Source organism: Oenanthe melanoleuca, chromosome 5, assembly GCF_029582105.1.
Source record: "Oenanthe melanoleuca isolate GR-GAL-2019-014 chromosome 5, OMel1.0, whole genome shotgun sequence".
NCBI lineage: Eukaryota > Metazoa > Chordata > Aves > Passeriformes > Muscicapidae > Oenanthe > Oenanthe melanoleuca.
In genome coordinates this window covers 22,176,077-22,194,300 of record NC_079339.1, presented here as the reverse complement: position 1 = coordinate 22,194,300, position 18,224 = coordinate 22,176,077, and the positions used below count along the sequence as shown (strand labels likewise).

The 18,224-nt window shown below is 42.8% G+C and overlaps 1 protein-coding gene across 3 annotated transcripts in view; it reads right to left on the bottom strand.

Moving 5' to 3' along the window:
• TSPAN18 (tetraspanin 18) overlaps positions 1–18,224 on the bottom strand; it is a 119,357-nt gene that overhangs the window by 26,013 nt on the left and 75,120 nt on the right. The gene's annotated exons all lie outside the window — the stretch shown is intronic.

The following is an 18,224-nucleotide window of genomic DNA, read 5'->3' as shown; positions in this document are numbered from 1 at the left end:
GGTGTTTTAAATGCCCACAGACCACATGTAAATCTATAGTCCCATTACACATGCACTTCATACCACAAGAGGACTAGATTAATACCAGCTGCACCTTCAATATTTTATTGAGGTTTAGACAAACTTTAATCTGCTGTGACTTTACAGCCCATTTACTGGGAAAATGGAAAAGGCAGGAAGGGAGATGGAATGCATCTTTGGGAAGCCCAGCCATTAGGAGCAGCAGTGTGAAATGTTGGGTGCTATCCCTCATTCTTCCAGCCAATTGTCACTCCAAGTTGAGCAAACTGTTTCCTCTCCTCTGCCTCACTGTCACTGCCTGGGAAGCATCAACAGAGAGGCACAGCAAAGCCACAGCCCTGTCCACCCAAAAGCATGAGATATATGGGTGCAGACAGAGGGATTCTTGTGCAGACTGTACTCAAAGTAACAATCAGAATTTTCTCAGTAAGTTTTAATTTCTGCCCACACAGTGCTAATGACAGCCTTTGACTAGGCAAAGGTGAAGTGAGACTACAGACTAATGTGCCAGGCATGCATGTTGACTCTTGCTTTCTCAGGGCACCCACTCCTAGATTGCTTTTTCCAGCTATCTGACACAGCCCCAACCCCACATTGCAGGGCCTGTGGGGAAGGGGCAGCTTTAACCCTCCAAAGAGCACCCCATGCCATAAGAGTCCAGTGCTCACATTGCAGGGCTCAGCACTGGAACTCACTCACTATCCTTCAAAAATGGTTTTGGCACACTCACAGCTTTGCTGGAGCTGCTGCTTCCCTGTGAGGCACCAGATAAGTCACCTGGGTCTCTCCCTGCTTTCTCACTGCCAGCATTTCATCATGATTTCTAGAGTGGGTGCATTTAACATCTGTTTCCAACAAACATTTGTAAATGTGCCTTTGAAAATTGCCTGCCATTAAGACTTCTGTGAGTAAAAGTCTATCATTTGTTGTTGGCAGGAAGTGAACAAGGAGTTTCAAGGTGGCTGAAACTAATATGATATAAAACATACAATGAATATTCATAGGCCTTTTGTTTTGCATTAATCCCTCACATTTAATGCCCTTCCTCTGTCACTGTAAACCTACATCTCTAGATGAAGAACAAGGATGGCTTCCCCTGTGGAATCTGGAGGGTACAAACACCTCCTGCCAATCCACCTGTCTCTGCTGTGAAGTGCTGAAGGCACGAGCCGAGCAGTGGCTGAGCTGCCCTGCTTTACAGTGCTGGGTACAAGGGCTGCTCCAGGTCAGTGCAGCTTTTCCACCAGTGTCAGAGCTCAGAGGGTGCTGTGTGAGTGCCTGGGACACGGCTGCAGCAGGTCCAGCAGGTGTGAACAGTGACATCTGGGACAAGGGACAGTGCCTCACAGCAGGGCCCTGCCTGGCAGTCAGAGCCCATGCCCACCTGACCTCTACATCTATTTCTGTGGTGTGTAGGGACACTTCATCCTGTGTTTTGCATGTATGATTGAGAGACAATTTCTTTGCTTGTCCTGTCCTGTGATGCCACTGTCTTGGGATAGATGCTGCCAAGAGAAGATGCTTCTAACTTTAAAGCAGAGATGACATTGTGCTATACAAACCTATCATTAAGAAAATAACCAGAATGATAGGATTCCTGCTCCTACTGTGTGTGCATATAATTACATTCCTACAAGCCCTCAGAGGTCTGTGTGGGAGAGAAATTTTATTTTTTTATCCATCATAAGTCACAATATTTTAAAGAAATTACAGCACCCCGGAGAAGAAGAGTTTAAATGCTTCAGTAGGTACCAGCAGGTACTGTGTCAGAAAGCATGAAAGACTGAGTTTAGTGCCAAACAGCAGCAGTGTTCCACCTGACTCTGTTGCCTTAAAGGGGAAGAAGTCCCTGCCAAAGAGATTCTCTTTGGTTAATAGCTACGATTCTGTCATTAGGGAGAACTGCACAAAGTGCAAACCCACCATGCCTAATTGTGACTCCAGCAAGCTGATGCCTTTAATTACAGTCTCTGGGGAAACACAGTGGGAGCTGGAGCGACAGCTGAGGCTAAGCCTCATCCTTGGGCTGGCCAGCTGTGGCTGCTGCATTGTCCACAGCCACCACATCAACTCTCCTTGCTGAGCACTGGCTTCTCCTCACATTCACACTGCAGCCTGTTGAGGAGCCAGCTTTGATGGAGAAAAGCAGCTAAACATGTACCTCACGTTGGTATCACGCTGCAAGACAGACAGCTGGAGCTCCAGAGCAAAGAGGGATGGGACAGACAACAGGCAGCAAGGGACACAATAAATTAGTGATGTACAGGATGGAGAAGCAAGGACTGTCTTTGTGAGAAATCCAACCTGTTGGAAGGGCCACCAGATGAACCCCTTAGAACTGCTGTGCTTCAAAAGGGCTTCTAGCTACTGCCAGTCCCCTGCACTCACTGCTTTTGCAGGGTCAAGAGACACTTAAACACATACCAGCACATATATTCAAACAAAGGAGAAGCTGAACACAGAGTCATGTCTCTGTGTCAAGTCAGTGCTTTCACAGTGTAGGGTGAGGAGGAACTTCTCCGTGGAAGCTGGATCTGAATAATTTAATTCCCCTGCAGTGGCTTCAGAAAAAAGGTGAGACACTCTTTGATTTAGAACCGGACCTTGGCACAAGCTGTCAGCCCCATGTGTTATCCTGTAACTATTGCTCTTGCATAAATAACTAATTGTTCTGGAATTTCATAGCACTTGTGCAGCAGAATCGTTGCTATGACACAAGTGCATTACTGCATGTAAATCCAATTAGATCCCGAAGTGCACTGAGTGACTGTAATCGGCCCCTGTGGAGCAGGATGAGGGGACCTGCACAGGGCCATGCAACTGGATACTAAATTACAGTCAATCTACCTCCTCTTTAGTTGCATTAGAATGCAAATGTCAGTGTAACATGGGCCCATTTACCAGGATGACTGCCTTGCCTTGCAACACCAGAGTGAACGAGGCTGTTGCACTGCCTCCCAGCATTTAATTCCTCCGTGCAGTTGAGTGAGCAAAGCCCTTAGGGGCATCTTATACCTTCAAACACTAACCTGACTGGAGCTGAACACTAAAAGCACACGAGGCTTGTGACAGTGCTTAAATGAACAGAGCTGCCTCCAAAACTACCCTAAGTTTCCTACACAAGCAGAGCAACTGGGTCCCATCTATCCCTGATTGCTTTTAACAAGAACTCGTTTCTACCACCACTTTGCACATCAGTCTCACACAGGAGGAAAAAGAGGGCTGGACTGAACACCCTAAATTCTCAAATAAATAACAGCAGCTTTGCAACAAAACTGCTGATGCAACTCTTACCCTCTGTTTTATATTTGCAACTTCACACGATGTATGCACAGAATACATGAGATCATATGGAGGCAAAATCTCCCACACGTGCACAGACATTCAAAATGGAAATTCAGAAGTCCCAGAGCAGAACCAATTCTAAATGCTGCAATGTTTTGCAAAGTGCTAGATTATGTGTTTGAAGTGCCAGCATGGCTTCAGGCCACAGAGCACTCCGTTTCAGCTGGTGCAAATGTGCACACTGCAGCGTTCAGAACATGAACTGCCCGCTCGCTTTGGCCCCTTCCCAAGGAAAGCTCCATAGGTAATCACATCTGGATCTTTCAGACAGCTTCTCACACACAGGCACCAGCTGTCTCAGAACAGATCCTGCACACAGAACCAAAACATCTGATAGATAGCCTGCTGCAATTCTTTTAAGTTCTGTTCCTTTAAAACCAACCCTCAGATAGCTCACAGGTGTATTTTCCCTTGTATCATTAACTGCACCACAATTGCCTTTTTAAACAGATGACCCAGAGATTATATGCACTGATAATATAACATCAATTTTGTTTATTAGATGAGAGACCAAGGCTAAAAGGGGAATGGAGGTGCTAAGCCTCCTGACCCCCAATACAGCTCTCTGCTCACCAGTCCATACTGAGACCAGTCCCAAACCCAGGTGAAAGCTGATCACTTCTGGCTGACAAGTAGCACTCTTTGTCAGGCATCTTCTGTCCCAGAAAGCTGTTATTTAGCAAACCCAAAGGGAGGCAGCTAACTTTGGCCTCCTATTTCTGAAAGTATTTCCCTTCTGGATGGAATAAATGTCACCCTCCTGAGTGGATCACGAAGCTGCACACAAGCCAAGTGACATTATTATCATGTCAGACACTGTCACGTGTTGAAACACTCCATAAGCTTGCACAGCATTCCAGACACTGAGGGGATTTAACACAAAGTCTAAATGCCTGCCACTTTTTCCCTGAGCCTGACATACCTCACCTTTACAACAACTGGCTGCTCAGTGCTCTATTCTGTTCTCTTTTCCTATAGCCCTGCTTTGTTTGCAGCAAGTGCCTCAGCAGTCTGTGGCATTCGTGATGGTTTTGAGAGATACAGGAATAAAGATCTCAGGAACTCTGGACAGTTGCTGTGGCAACCTTGTCCTCCTCAGACCACGATTTTTAATATTTTAAGAATTTTCCTGATACTTTGCTGGCTTCAGGAAAACAAAATATTTTAAAGATGTTACCAAAAGTAATTATTATGTGCCACAGGGCTTCTTTTTCCTATCAAAAAGATGATGATGTTGATGTCCTTAGCAAGAAAAAGAAAACATGACTGTCTGAGCAGAGGCAGAGGCAAGGGGCCATGGGCAAGGGGATTTGAAATCACTGCTTGTATCATCTGTTCTAACACAGAATGGACTTGAAGATCAATAGGTTAACTTCTTTTGTTGTGTTTATTCTCAGTATTTTCTCATAAGGCAGAGATGTGGAAAAACTAACCTATAGTTAAGGTCATTTAACTGGGGAAGTAATAACTTTAATTCCTTTTTAAAAAGAAATCCCAAACAGAACTTTGAATTCATTAACTGTTGTACAAAAAAACCCAAACAACAACCAAAAAGACATAAACAAACAAACAAATCCTCCCAAACCAAAGCCAGACAGAACCCTCACAAACTCCAGACAACTAGCAAATTCTCTGCTCAAGGTAACAGTCTGTACAGATATAAAAACAACACAGTCAGTTTAGTCAGTCTAGAAAAGCAAAGGTTAGGAAAAAGAGCCTGTAAGAAAGACAGATCTTAAATGAGGGATCTCAGTAATACTAAATAACCCAGAAAACAGTATTTCTGGAAATCTGAGAAGTGACATTTTTTATCTGTTTCTGGTCACCTGTTAAATGTTTTTAATGAGATGAATAATAATGCATCCCAAAGTGTTATGGATTCTAAACACGATAGGATATTATAGGAAATATATACATTTCACAAGCTATTGGTGTGATATATGCAGGAAAACTTGAATGCAGCAAAAGACATGAGAAATGGCCTCAGGAAGAGAGGGAGACCTGAAGTCTAAGTTACCCTGCTTATAGTCAAACTGATACACATCTCATAAATATTTCATGTGCAAATCTAAACTGAGTTTCACTGTAATCAGCACCTTTAACTTACTCTAACACATAAAATTGCAGCTAATATGGTTTGAAAGGTAAATGTGACTGATCTAAACCACACCTGTCCCAATTAAGGTATGAACACCCAATCTTTTGCTACATATTTTTGATTTCAAATTAAGAGAGAGAACCATGGCCACAGCCCACAAGAGGGCTTCAAATGTTCTACAGGAAAATAAATGAGAGTTAATAAATCCCATAATCTTGGCATACATGTTTCTAAATGTTCTCTCTGTCTCTATTAGACATATAATCTAAGTGCTCCAGCAACCATCAGGTTCCAGGCAGACAAAAGACCCCAAGTACAATTCATACCTAGATGACAGCAGTAGAGGGACTAAGTGAGATATGAGCCAAGACTCAAAGGCTGGCTCCCAGCTGCTTTTGCTTTCCCAATGGATAACAGATACTGCATCAATACACACAATGTCATGCTAGTGAGTTTGCTGCTCTCTTAACACCTCATTTTTCTCTCCATCTGAACTTATTTTGAAAGCATGCAGTTCACTGTCCCATTCTCCTTTCTCTTTTGTCCTTACTCATGGCATGGGAAACATGAAAGACAGCATAGCTGGTTATTGTTAATGCATTTGAAAGTGCAGACCTTTAAAAGGGGGTTATTCTGGAACATGCCACGGTTTTCCTTGTTATTTGTACAGGCAGCTAATGATCATCCTAATAGCTTCTCTCTCTGAAGTCATAATAAGCTTACAAATGAACCCATTCAGCACATATTAGAAAGCAAGGGATGCTCCTTTGATTACAGCCTTTATGGAAATCTCGGAATATTTGTTTTGTTGCTGCACAGCCGCAATTAGGACATGCTGCTGGGAGCCGGCTCAGCTGCCAGAGCAGTGGGGTTTGGAGACACCTCCAGTGCCATAGCAACACACCACCTCTCCAGCATCACACACAGGGAGCCTGGCAGCTCCAGCTCTGGAGAAACTGGGAAATAAAAGGTGCCTGACTGAGCTTGCTCTGCTGACACCTCACCCGCGTTCCGGAGGCAGGACAGCCCCGTGTGCTGCTGTGGCAAAGGAGCCGTCCTGCTGCCCCCAGCACAGCCCTGCCACGAGCACTGTGTGGGGCACACAGCCCCTGAGACACGGCTGCACACCCACTCTGGGGCTGCACACTGCAGGAAACCGGGCAGCAAGGGGACAAATGCTGGGGAGACCTGAGGAGGCAGGAGAGCCACATTGCTGAGGTGCCAGTGTGCTGTTACAAGGCTAGGAAGCAGTGAAAACTGCAACAAAACTCCTTCCAGGCAGCAAGAAGGAGCCATTTATTGAAAAGCCATGGCATTTGTATAAGGGAGATCATGAAAAACAAAGTGGAAAAGACTCATTGGTCAAAGAAGGCAACACCTCTTTGAAAACATGCTTTCTGCAAAATATCACGAGACACTCACACGGCTCAGTGGTCAACACCAGGTGTCTACCTGTGTTCTTCTTCCTTCCTTCCTTCCCTTGTTTTGTCTCTGAGAAAGATCCCCAGCCTGGGAAAGATCCAAGCTGGAGTTGAGAAAAGTTAACAGCCTGGGAAAAAACCAGTTTAGGTTTCTCCACGAGCCTTCAGCAGTGTCCACACCAGTATGGGGGAACTCGCTTCCATCTCACCTATAACACTTCTCCCTCCCCAAGCTCATCCTTCCACATGTGCCAGGGGATCCAAATAACCCTATGGAAATCTCCTTACCACTTAGCTGCTCAGAGGCTGATCTAAATCCCACCTGTATTGCTGACAGACTTAAACTTCTCCAAGGGGAGGGGGAATTAAAGGATGTAAATACCTGCAAAGTTGGGGTTCATTAAGTTTTCATTAAGATTTGATCAAGCATTCCACAACAGCTAAAAGTTAAAAGACCAGACCTTTTTCTCCCTAAAGGAGACACTATGAACAATATGCCTCTTTCCCAAAATATCCCTATTCCCTGAGTGAATCTGTAAAAGTCTTAAGTGTAGAGACTTGGGAATTAATTTATTTTTGCAAACAGAATCAGCAGCTTACGTGCTGATGACATGGATCCAGAGGCTTTCAGACAGCCTCAGTGGGGTGACTTTCACCCACAAAAAGTATAACATCTCCTCTCACAAAGCTGGGACTCTAAACAAACCACTTCTACTTTGCCTGAAAGCCAAGACCTTTGTATGGAACAGATATTTTCTAAATCTCCAGGAGACTGGCTGAGGTTAAAGCAGGTCAAACCATGTAATACAGATATCTTTGTGTTGATACTACCCACGGTGCCTATTAGGAGGGCCACAATTGTAAGAAACCTTTTCTCTGCAAGGATATTTAATACAGTGCCAGAGAGTCTCCCCAGGCAGTCTTTGTTTTAAGGTTTGTGAGCTTTGGGGGGAAAGGATTGTGTCTCTGATTGTGAAGTAGGTTTTTAGCTCTATTGTAATCTAAATAGCACTTTAGAGCAGACTTCACTGCCAGCATCCCTTGCAAGAGGCCTGGGTATAGCCTGGGGCAAAACCTGGAGCACCATCAATCATACATGCACATAAAAACTGGCATGCACTCACAGAGCATTGTAAGGACTCTCAAAACTGAAGCAGCAAATTTAATTATGGAAATACTCTGCTTGCTTTACTCAGCCTTCACTTCTAGTTTACCCACTGGAAGTCAGGACTTAGAAACTAAAGAAATGAAACTTTTTCTAATTCAGATCAGAAGGGCTGGAATAATTAGAAATGCATCAGTGAATGATGAAGGCACAAGCTGATCTCATGGCCTTAAATCAGTACAAAAAAGAATTTGTAGATGAGCACCTTCCTCTTCCCACCCAAAAAAAAGCACTAAGTCTGACTTAACCTGGCAATTCTGATTTTCAAAGTATAGGCAACCTTCTTAGGGAGGACAACAAAACCAGACCTCTCACGAGGGACAGGTTAACTTTCACATCAGTCAGGACTGGGCTGAAATCTGAAAGCAAAATCACATCAGTTTTCAGTGGCTGGAGCTCACTATACCCACACTTTGCTATGTTTCTTTTCTATGTTTATTTTCTTCATCAGCATCCAATTTGAAAGAAATGTTTCATTTCCGTTAAAACCCTCACATTTTAAAAGTACCAAAGTGAAGTTTGCAGAGCAAAGAGCCAAGACAGGCCATATTAAGGCTGAGAAAACAGGAAACAAAAGGATGTTTAAGCTATCCTGAGCACAGAGAGACAACCCTTTGGGCACAATCTCTCAGTTAGGCTGCAGAGTTGCTCTGCATGAAGGACAAGAAAAGCTGTCTCAAGAAACACAGCATTTAACAGCTCCTTCTCTCATCCCCATTGTCAGCATGGGGAGAAGAATCTTTCTGAAAACATTGTGGCATCCTGCTGTGAAAATACATTTGACAATACATTTTATGACAAATTTCATTACAAGATTTGTGGTTACCATTCCTCATGTCTGGTGCACAAACCACCTTGCATCAGAACATTAATACCATTTAAGCCTTAGATTGCTTTCCACATTAGTCTGAAAGCCCTTTATGAAGCTGTGCCCTTTATAAAGCTGATGTGGCTTTACTCCAGGATACTCAGCAAGTGTCCTGAGCAGCTTCTGTGGTCTCCTGTCTAGTGCTCAAACCACTTTTATAGTTCCAGTTCTGCTAACATCTCTCACAGAAACTCAGACATTAGCAAGTTGTTTTAAGCTGGTGTTCATCATCCTCCCCTACCCCCTGTATTTAATGTAATTAACAGCAACACTTATCTGTCACCCATGCAGTTTCAGAGATTTATTTCAGTACCCTATGAGAGTGCCAGGCTGCCTGTACTGAAAACAGAAAAAAATGTACCCAGAAGACAGTATTCAAAATATTGTCATTTTTAGATGAAAACAAGGGGTTTGAGTGACTGCCAGCATTTTTATAAACTGCTCAAGTACAAAAACCCCAAGTGGGGTACTTCATATGGACCAAAAAATGTCAGATGGTTTGTACTCCATGTTCCTCTCAACAATGTGCTCAAAACTGCAGAAATAACCATTTAGAGCTGATGTCTCCAAAAATGCTCTCCTGCAGCCCTCAAACAGACAACCCCTTTGTTTCCTCTACAGGTTCACACCAGGAAATTTCCCACTAGGAGAATCCAAATCCAATGATGAAGACACAGAAGGCTTTGCAACCTTAAGAGTGGACACTGTCCACAACACAACCATCACCAGCAGGGCCCCCAGACAGTGAGAGGTTGGCTCACAGGGGTTGTGCATGGGAGGGAAGAGCATCCTGGTTCCAATCTACAGGGCCTCTGCCAGCTCAAGGCACTTTGAAACTCCATGTTCAGCAGCACAGCCCACACACCCTCCCTGCTGTTCCCCATTGACAATGGTCTGAGCCAGCAGACAAGAGTCTTCTTGGGATCAAGGATCAGTATCCTGGAGGCCCCAGTGGCTAATAAGGCATGGGGACAGTCATTTTTGGAAAATGAAGTTCCTTCAGAAGTACCTCAGGAACTAAAGTTTGGCAGTCAGCACAGTGTAAATCAGGAATTTGAAGCAGCACTTCCAATAATCTCATACTCATGGCAGAAAATCTGCAGTGCAAAACTTCCCCCAGTAAGGGATCACCTACTTGCATGGCTTGGAAAAACAGGCTTGTTCTTATATCTTTTGGATGAAGCACATTAATCTGGACACAGGATGCATTCATGTAAATTGGCCTTCCAATATTTCTATTTCTGTTTATTTGCATCAGCCTATTCCAGCTTAGAGCCCATCCTTAACCTCCAATGTTTCAAGCTGTGCACCCAGGTGCTCTAGAGACTGATGAGATGGAAGATGAAGTACCAGAGATGCACAGAGAAATGAGAGAGGCAGGAGGTGTGCTCAGGGATCTGTCATTTCGATGGGCTGCCCTCCTTTTCTGAGCCTGCACACTCCCTCTGGGCAAGGGGAAGGCAGGTGGTGATGCTGGCCCACTGTGGAAAACCCTGTAGAATAGCTTTGACTCGGTTTGTCCTTCACCACTTTTGCTGTTTGAATGCTGCAACTCACTGGAGCTGAGCACACCTCATCAGCAGAGCCAAGTTCTCCCCTTGAACCCCAGAAGAGTGAGCACACAGGGATGTGCAGCCTTTCCCCAAAGTTTTGCAGCTGCTGAAACAGCATGGGCTCACCTTGCCCTGGCTGAACCATCCCCTCTCCTCTCCTCCAAGTAGGAGGCTGTCTGTATTCCTCTTCCTCATCCATTCCACTGCTTCAGATTTTGAGAGGCTCTATTTCACCTCTCATTTCCCAAGTTTCCCTCTCTTCTGCAATGCATGGTGTTGACACTGTTAGCTGAGCCATAGATCTCACACCATATTAATCTTTTTTGTCATCTGATTTTTGCATAGCAGTTGTCATTTGGAAAATCTGATTTTGCTCAGAAGCATCCAAACAAATCTGTGAGTCAGAAAGAATGAGAGAACAAAAGTGAGTGCCAAGTAAGCTCCCATTTAAGCACTTTAGATATCCTGCATGAAATACCAGCTCCTAAAATTCATTTTTTGGTGAGATGGCATCTTACATAATATGCTATCTTTCCTTATCCCAGGGTCACACTGCTCAGGTATCTCAGCTAATACTTATCTGCTGCTTTCCCTGCTATCCTGGGGAGATTACAAATGAATTAGGTGGCTCCAAAGCATTTTGGAGTAAAAGCCAGGATATCCTTCTGATAAAAAATCATAGTCAGATAACTACAGTCTATCAGTACCAACCCAGGGAATTCATTTCTGTAAATCAATGAAATACTGCTATATCAAACACCCAGAACAATGATTTCCTCACTACTTAAACTTTGCCACTGGCTCAGTGAATCTGAAATTAGTCCTTTCAACTGGACCATTATTTGGTCCAGAGCTTAAAAAAAAAATTTAAAAAAAAAATTTTTCTGGGATGGGATATTCCTGTAATGTCAGATCTCATTCAGCCGTTTAATTAAAAAAAAAAATGATCACACTGCTGGGTATGGTATAAGCTATTAACCTACAAAATAAGCTGATTTTAATTAAGGCACAGATGTGTAAGGTTTTGGCTGAAGACTTTAAATATCTGCTTCAAGAAGTATGATACATTTATATGAGTCATGGGCAAGATAGGGAGGAATTTACTTTACACATTCATTTTTTAAAGGACTGAAAATGCAGGATTTAGTTTGTGAAGGCAGCTTTAAGTTGCCACCTGTGGTTATTACCCCAGCTTTGCTTGGAGACCTGCATTTTACAGCTAGCTGTAGTAACTCATATAAACAAGGGAATTTGCCTGGGGCAAAGGGTGCTTAACCTCGATGGGTTTGACAATATCTCCAGTCAGACTGTGTTTCATTTTCCCAACCACACAAGCAGACCACTGCCTCTGCTCCAAGCAAGGACACATTTTTCTAGCTGAAATAAAATGATATGTCATGACTCTGTTCCCTTTACAGCATCAGTTTCTTTCCTACTGTACCTGAAGGCTTAGTGAGCAATTTAATAGGAACTTCATAATGTGAATGCTTTTCTCCTTTTTAAAGATGATATAACTGCCCTTTTTGCTAAAAGATCTAAATGGAGCTACACCAGAAAAAAAAAAATGTAGTAAGGGATATTGCTACTTTGACTGTGCAGCTAAGAGTTCAATTAGCAACTCTGCACAACATAGGACAAGGCATCTGTCCACTTCATACAATGCACAAGAGCTCCTAAATCAATAAGCTTACTCCAAACCCTGAAGAAAAATATCATCAGCCTTTTCCCAAAGCCTTTTTCCTCCACTGTTTTAAATAGAGGCACTTTAGGCTTTACATGGCCAGGTAAAAAAAGATCCATGTAGGTCTGACCTGTGAACACATTACTTTACATATTAAAGAAAGAAATTAGTATTAATTACAAAGCTGAACAGATCCTGTGACCACCACAAAATGAAACAGGTTCTTGTAACTACACAATTGGAAAAATTATAGAAACATTAAGAAAATACACCAAACAATAAGAAAAATCAAAGTCTACCAGCCTTTCCCCAGCTCATCCTCCAGGCAAACATGAGTGGAGATGGACTTCCCACTCAGCCCCAGAAGTCAAGTGCCTTGTCCCAGCCCCAGATGAGCCCCAGGTGTGAGTGTTCCCTTAGAACATGAAGCTCTACTGAAACCCAAGTGACATTGTAAAGAGTGTAAAGAAACTTCCACATGCTCAGGATGCTTTACACTGGCATCTATCCAGTGTCCCTTTTACTGGGCACCATCCTGCAGGAAGGCAGCCACTGGTTTTATGGCAGCCACCACTTTTACTGGTTAACTGAGAAATGTAGTGTCTGTATTTCAGAAGGAGAGAGATATGTATGTACTTTTGTGTTTATTTTTAGTATTATGCAATACACCAGGGAAGGATGGGATTATTTTTTGTCAAGGACACACCACAACTTATCCTTTCTCTTCTCTAAGCTTAATGTTATCTTTCAAACTAGTTGATAGCATATTCAGTCAATCTAGTGATAGGAAGAAGTTCCTAGATGGCTCCAGCCAAGCAAGCACCTGGGAGCTACAGGTTGTAGGTAATGAGATTGCAACTATGCAGTATTCAAAGGGGCACTGCACTAGCAGCCCCAGAACTGTGTAATAGATTTTCTGGGGAAAAAAAAATGCACTTTTGCCCAGTACACTACCTGAGATCACATTTGTCCATGGCAAAGGAAATGGACTGCAGAGGAGCACACCCTACCCTAATTAGAGTGACACCAGCCAAGGCAGGCTCTGGGCTCTCAGGGAGGGTTACACGTGTCCCAGTCAGTCCTGAAAAGACAAGTTTCCATGAGGAGACTGACCTGGGCAGAGGTTAGTGGCAGGAAAGTGCCATCATTCACAAGAGCAGGGTAATAAGACAGCCTCTACATTTTGCAGCCTCAATTCTTCAGCAGCACTGGTTTTTAAAATACCAAAGATACCGGGTGCAAGGGGAAGGTCTCTTTTGTGTTTACAGCTTCAAACAATAGCTCAGTGATAGGAGCTTGGATATTACATGACCTACTCAAGCACTCAGGCCCTGAGCTCTTTGTCACAAGGTCTCTGTCAGAACAAAGCTAAGTCCTTGCAGCTGCACTTAAGTGACTCTACTAGTGTTCATTAAGAGGACAGTAAAAAGGACAGCAAATGGTTTGCTGATAGACTGATTCTGAGGTGCACTATGAATAGAGGAGAGGTAGCATAATTACATTAGTAAAGGTAACTGAACTCACTGCCACATTGTTGTTTGCTCTTTAATTTAAGCAAAAATAGTGTAAGGTGGCCATAATTGGAGAGAGAGAGGAAAAAAAAAAAGACTGGAGAAACTGTTCTGCTTTTGGATGAGTCTGACTGCATGATTATAGGATGTTGGTTATGTCTAAGAGGGAGCTACTGAATATTTAACCTTAGAAATGGAAGCTTGGTTGTCTCTTGTCCTGTTAACATCCACGCATATCTTCCATTAGCTCTAATTAGGGCTAACAGGGTGTTCACTAAGTATCTCCATAATTAATGTTAATAGTAGTTACAGGCAAACCTTGATAGAGGATGAAATGCCAAGGTTCTTCTCTAGGGTTAAATACTCAGCAGCCTGTCTGTCTCTCATTCCCATTTCCTCCTTTAATCAATCCCACGGATCCCAGACAGCTTCACACACCCAGTCTCACAAGAGACACGTGCAGACATAAGTAAGAGCACATGCTGTTATTTATACAAAATATAAACACAGACACACAATACCTGACACATATTAGGCTGGTTCATGTCTGTATGCTCACTGCCATACAGATATTCCAGCAATGTACTAGCAGTGCAGACTGACACATCCCTTCTTCCTTCAACATGCTCAGGCTTCACTGGGAGGTAATATTATTTCTATCATATATTAAGATAAGTAATTTTTAATTAACAAACCAAAGAGCAAACAGATTATAGAAACACCTCAATTACCCTTATTAATGCCTTTATGCCACCTTTAGTTGATAGACTATACTATATTCCCAAATCAGATTTTATTAATAAACCATTACATTTGTAAATGAGAACAGAACAATTATCAGCCATAACCAGAACAGCTATAATAATGCACCTCCTATTGTGCTTCTGGGTCAAGCCCTGAGCAGTAGGTCATGGAAAAATCATTAGCAGACTGCTTCCAGCCAGGGGTCATTTGCTAGCACAAAGTCTCACTCTCTGCTTTCCTATCCCATCATAAGTGGAGAATATCTATCAAACACGTGCAATTCTGTGGCTGAGTAGATTTATAAACTGCCTTTAGTTGGAAATGTGTTTATAAAGCCTCAGGGAGCCAGATGAGTGCTCTGCAGTTTCCCTCAGGAGCTGCTGGTGCTATGTGTGGAAACCTCAGGATGCTGAAGCCTTTGCCAGGGATGTCTCAAAGAGGCAAAAAGCATCAGAAGAGGAGTGATGGGACAGCCTGTGCAGGCAGCCAGGAGGGAGGAAGGACCAGAGCATCATCCCACTGGAGCTGGCTGTTGGGGCCAGGCAAGGAGCTGTGCTCGTGGAAAATGTGACTCAGGCATCTGAACCCTCCCTGTGCCCCAGTGCTGGCAGCCACTGCTCCTCCTGCACTTTGGGGCAGCTCCAGGAGCAAAGCACATGCAGCCACGAGTCCCACAGAAAGGAACAGGTGTTCTCTATAGGGTGAGGGAATAAAATCAACTTGTGTATTTATCAACTCACCTATAGTGTTACATTAAAGAGGAGACAGCTCCCATGACTCCTCTTAAATCAGAACTGGAGATGTTTTGGCTTTGCTATGTGAAAACAAACTTTTTTTTTGCCTGCTTTGTTTTCTCCCCAAGGGAACTAGTGACTCAAGCAGGATGCTGAGGGCTCAGGGGGATTTATTTTTCATCATGTTTAAGGAGGGTTTTCTTCTACCAGGCATGAGGGCTTATTAATGCAGCTTCACTCAGTACTAGACTTTAAATAAATAATTTTGCCCCTCCATTTGTCTTCATAAGTTTGTGGGGGGAGCATGGGGAAGGTACTGTTCAGGAAAGCAAGGTAAATGAAGCACAGAAGGCACTATCTGAGGCATGCTGGCCCTCTGGGCCAGCTACCCTCCTGATGCACCCCTTTGGCACTCCTTCTAACAAGGGGAGGATCTCACACAGGGCAGGTCCCCCTCTGGGCACCCTCACATTGCTCTTTTTGTGGCACCCAGTCCCTGCACCACATCCCTCCTCTTCTGGTTCCACATTTCACCCAGTCTCCTCTGACAATACATCCATGACTTGCATTGAAGCACTCACTTCACTGCTGGATCCTCAGACTAGGAAACTTTGTGAAAGAGGAAAGTGTCTGTAGAACAAAAACCTTCCTATTTTCTTGGCCAGGCCTGATTTACCAGAGGTACTTTGCTGTAGCCACACAACTTTTCAGAACAACTTTTCCAGAGCTATAGGACCAGCAAATATTTTAGCTATAGGCAATCTGACCAAACACAGAATGTTTCTTCCCAAATAATGGGTTGCTGTCAATGTATTTTGAATATTTATGATATGCTCTTTCTCTCAATCACCCAAAACAGAGGAAATATATTTAACAATAGCAGAACCAAGAATGGCCAGAGCTCTGTATTACCTGTTACAACACTGGTCCTTTTTCCAGCCTGCTCATACTCTTGGCATTTAGAAATGCTCAGTGAAAAAGAAAATGTAGTCAGTAAAAGTAACACTTATAAAATTGCATTTTAAAATCAGAGTGTTGTAAAGCAGCAGCTACAAAATGAGCTGAAATCCTAAGCAACGACTTGTCTAGACATTTTTATAAGAGTTTCAATGAATGTTGAGTAAGTGTTCAAGGAAATCTGAGTTGATTGAAACATCTGACTACTCTGTATTTTAACTGGATGGCTGGTGCTGCTTCAGCATCTTGCCAGCAGGATGAGAAGGATATTAAAATAGGGAGCAGGAGGGGATCAGCCAAGAGCAGTGATAGGGTAGTTCATCTCCTCTTCATTATTACTGAACTTAGTGAGAATGTTCTGTGATTGTGTTGGATATCCAGTTAATTTTATCCAGCTCTCCTGGATACAGGTAGCACAAAGAGGTGAATCATGTCTGAAGGAATTTGCTCTCACTGGATTTTTCTTCTTCTTTCCCAGCACAAACAGAAACAATAGGAAAAGGTTTAAACTGAGTATTTTCTGTAAGCTTAGCCAGAATCTGAAAACATGAGCTCTGAGGTGTATTTTTGAACTTGAAATCTTTGTCTTTTTTACATTCTGATGCCAACTCACTTTCAGCTATCATTCTGCATGATGGAATGCCATGGACTTCCTGAGAGCATGTTGCATCTCTTCCAGATGAATCCTAAGTCTGAACTGAGAATTTATTTCAGTTTGGGAAGAAGCATTTACTGCTTGAATTTGTTTTAAAACTCAAACCCAGGTATTTTGTGATATTTTTGTGAATCGAGGATGGAATTTTAATCAAAACAAGGTAGACTGTTTGAACTAGCCAGAGGTGTGGTCAATGGGGCATTAATGTGGGACACAGAAGGTTCAGGCTGACATTCCTGGTCTTTCCAGTTCTCACCAGGGAACACAAGCAACTTACTAGCCAGGCTATTGACCTAAAATTAGATGAAACAGAGAACACCTTTTCTGCACATACCTAATTTAAAGATGTTGCAATATACTACACAGATTAAATTCCTTGTCTTTTCAGTTTAGCACTGTCCTTGCTCAAAAGATCACTTTGGAATTCCATTGTGTACAAGCTGGGAAGCATTTGGAGAATTTTGGATGAACAAGAGTAATACAATAGTAACAAATGAAGACTACAGAAAATAGTAATAAACAATATTAATAAATGAATGATATATAAAAGAACTAACTAGTTAGACCTTAGTACCTGTGCTGTCCCACTGCAGTGGGGTGAGTGCTGGGGCTCTCCTCCCACTCACCAGCCTCATCCCTTTGCAGGGAAAGGACACATGACAGCCAGCAGCCCAGGCTGGCTTAAGAACCAAAAACAACCACCAAAGTCATCTACAGCCAGGAGCCACAAAAATCTCTTTATTTTCTTCCTCTCTCTAAAATAAAATAAACCCCAATTATAATCATCCTAACCATAGCACTTCAGTTTGCAAACACTCTCAAAGCTGCAGTGGGCAATAAATCAGACATGTCACTTCCAGCAATTCATCTCTGGAGTTGGTTGCTACATGGCTACAATATATAAAGAGGCTTTTTCCTGGTGATCCTCAGAGCCAAGATTCTTTTTGTTGGCTCTTCTTTAAACAAACACTCCTGCAAATTGCAGTTGAATCTAAATTCATCATTCAATCCTAATTATTTTCCTCTAATCAGTGGTTTGAGGGTGACTTTGGTTCTGATAGGCTGATACATTGTCGTACTCATTTAAAAAAAATTAATTCAGTTAAGCCAACTCTAAATGTATGCACATGATATCTCTGCTGCAAACTCGTCATTGTCACATAAGTCACACTGAAGGCAACCAAGACCTTTTGTTTTCAGGCAAATTGTCTCAAAAGAGCAACAATAAAAATCAATAAAGGACAAAAGAAGCTTCTGTAATGTCATGAAAGACCAGCAAAATGCACTGAGGCTCTGTTGAAGCACAGATGTAACATCCCATCCCTTACACATCACTCAGAAGGATAGGAGAGAATTTTCCATAAAGCAACAGAACATGAAAGTTTATACATCTTTGATGTCCCACAGCTGGAGGGAAAGACAGCAGTTTACTAATCCTGTACCATTTCCCTTTCATTAGTTTAAGTTTTCA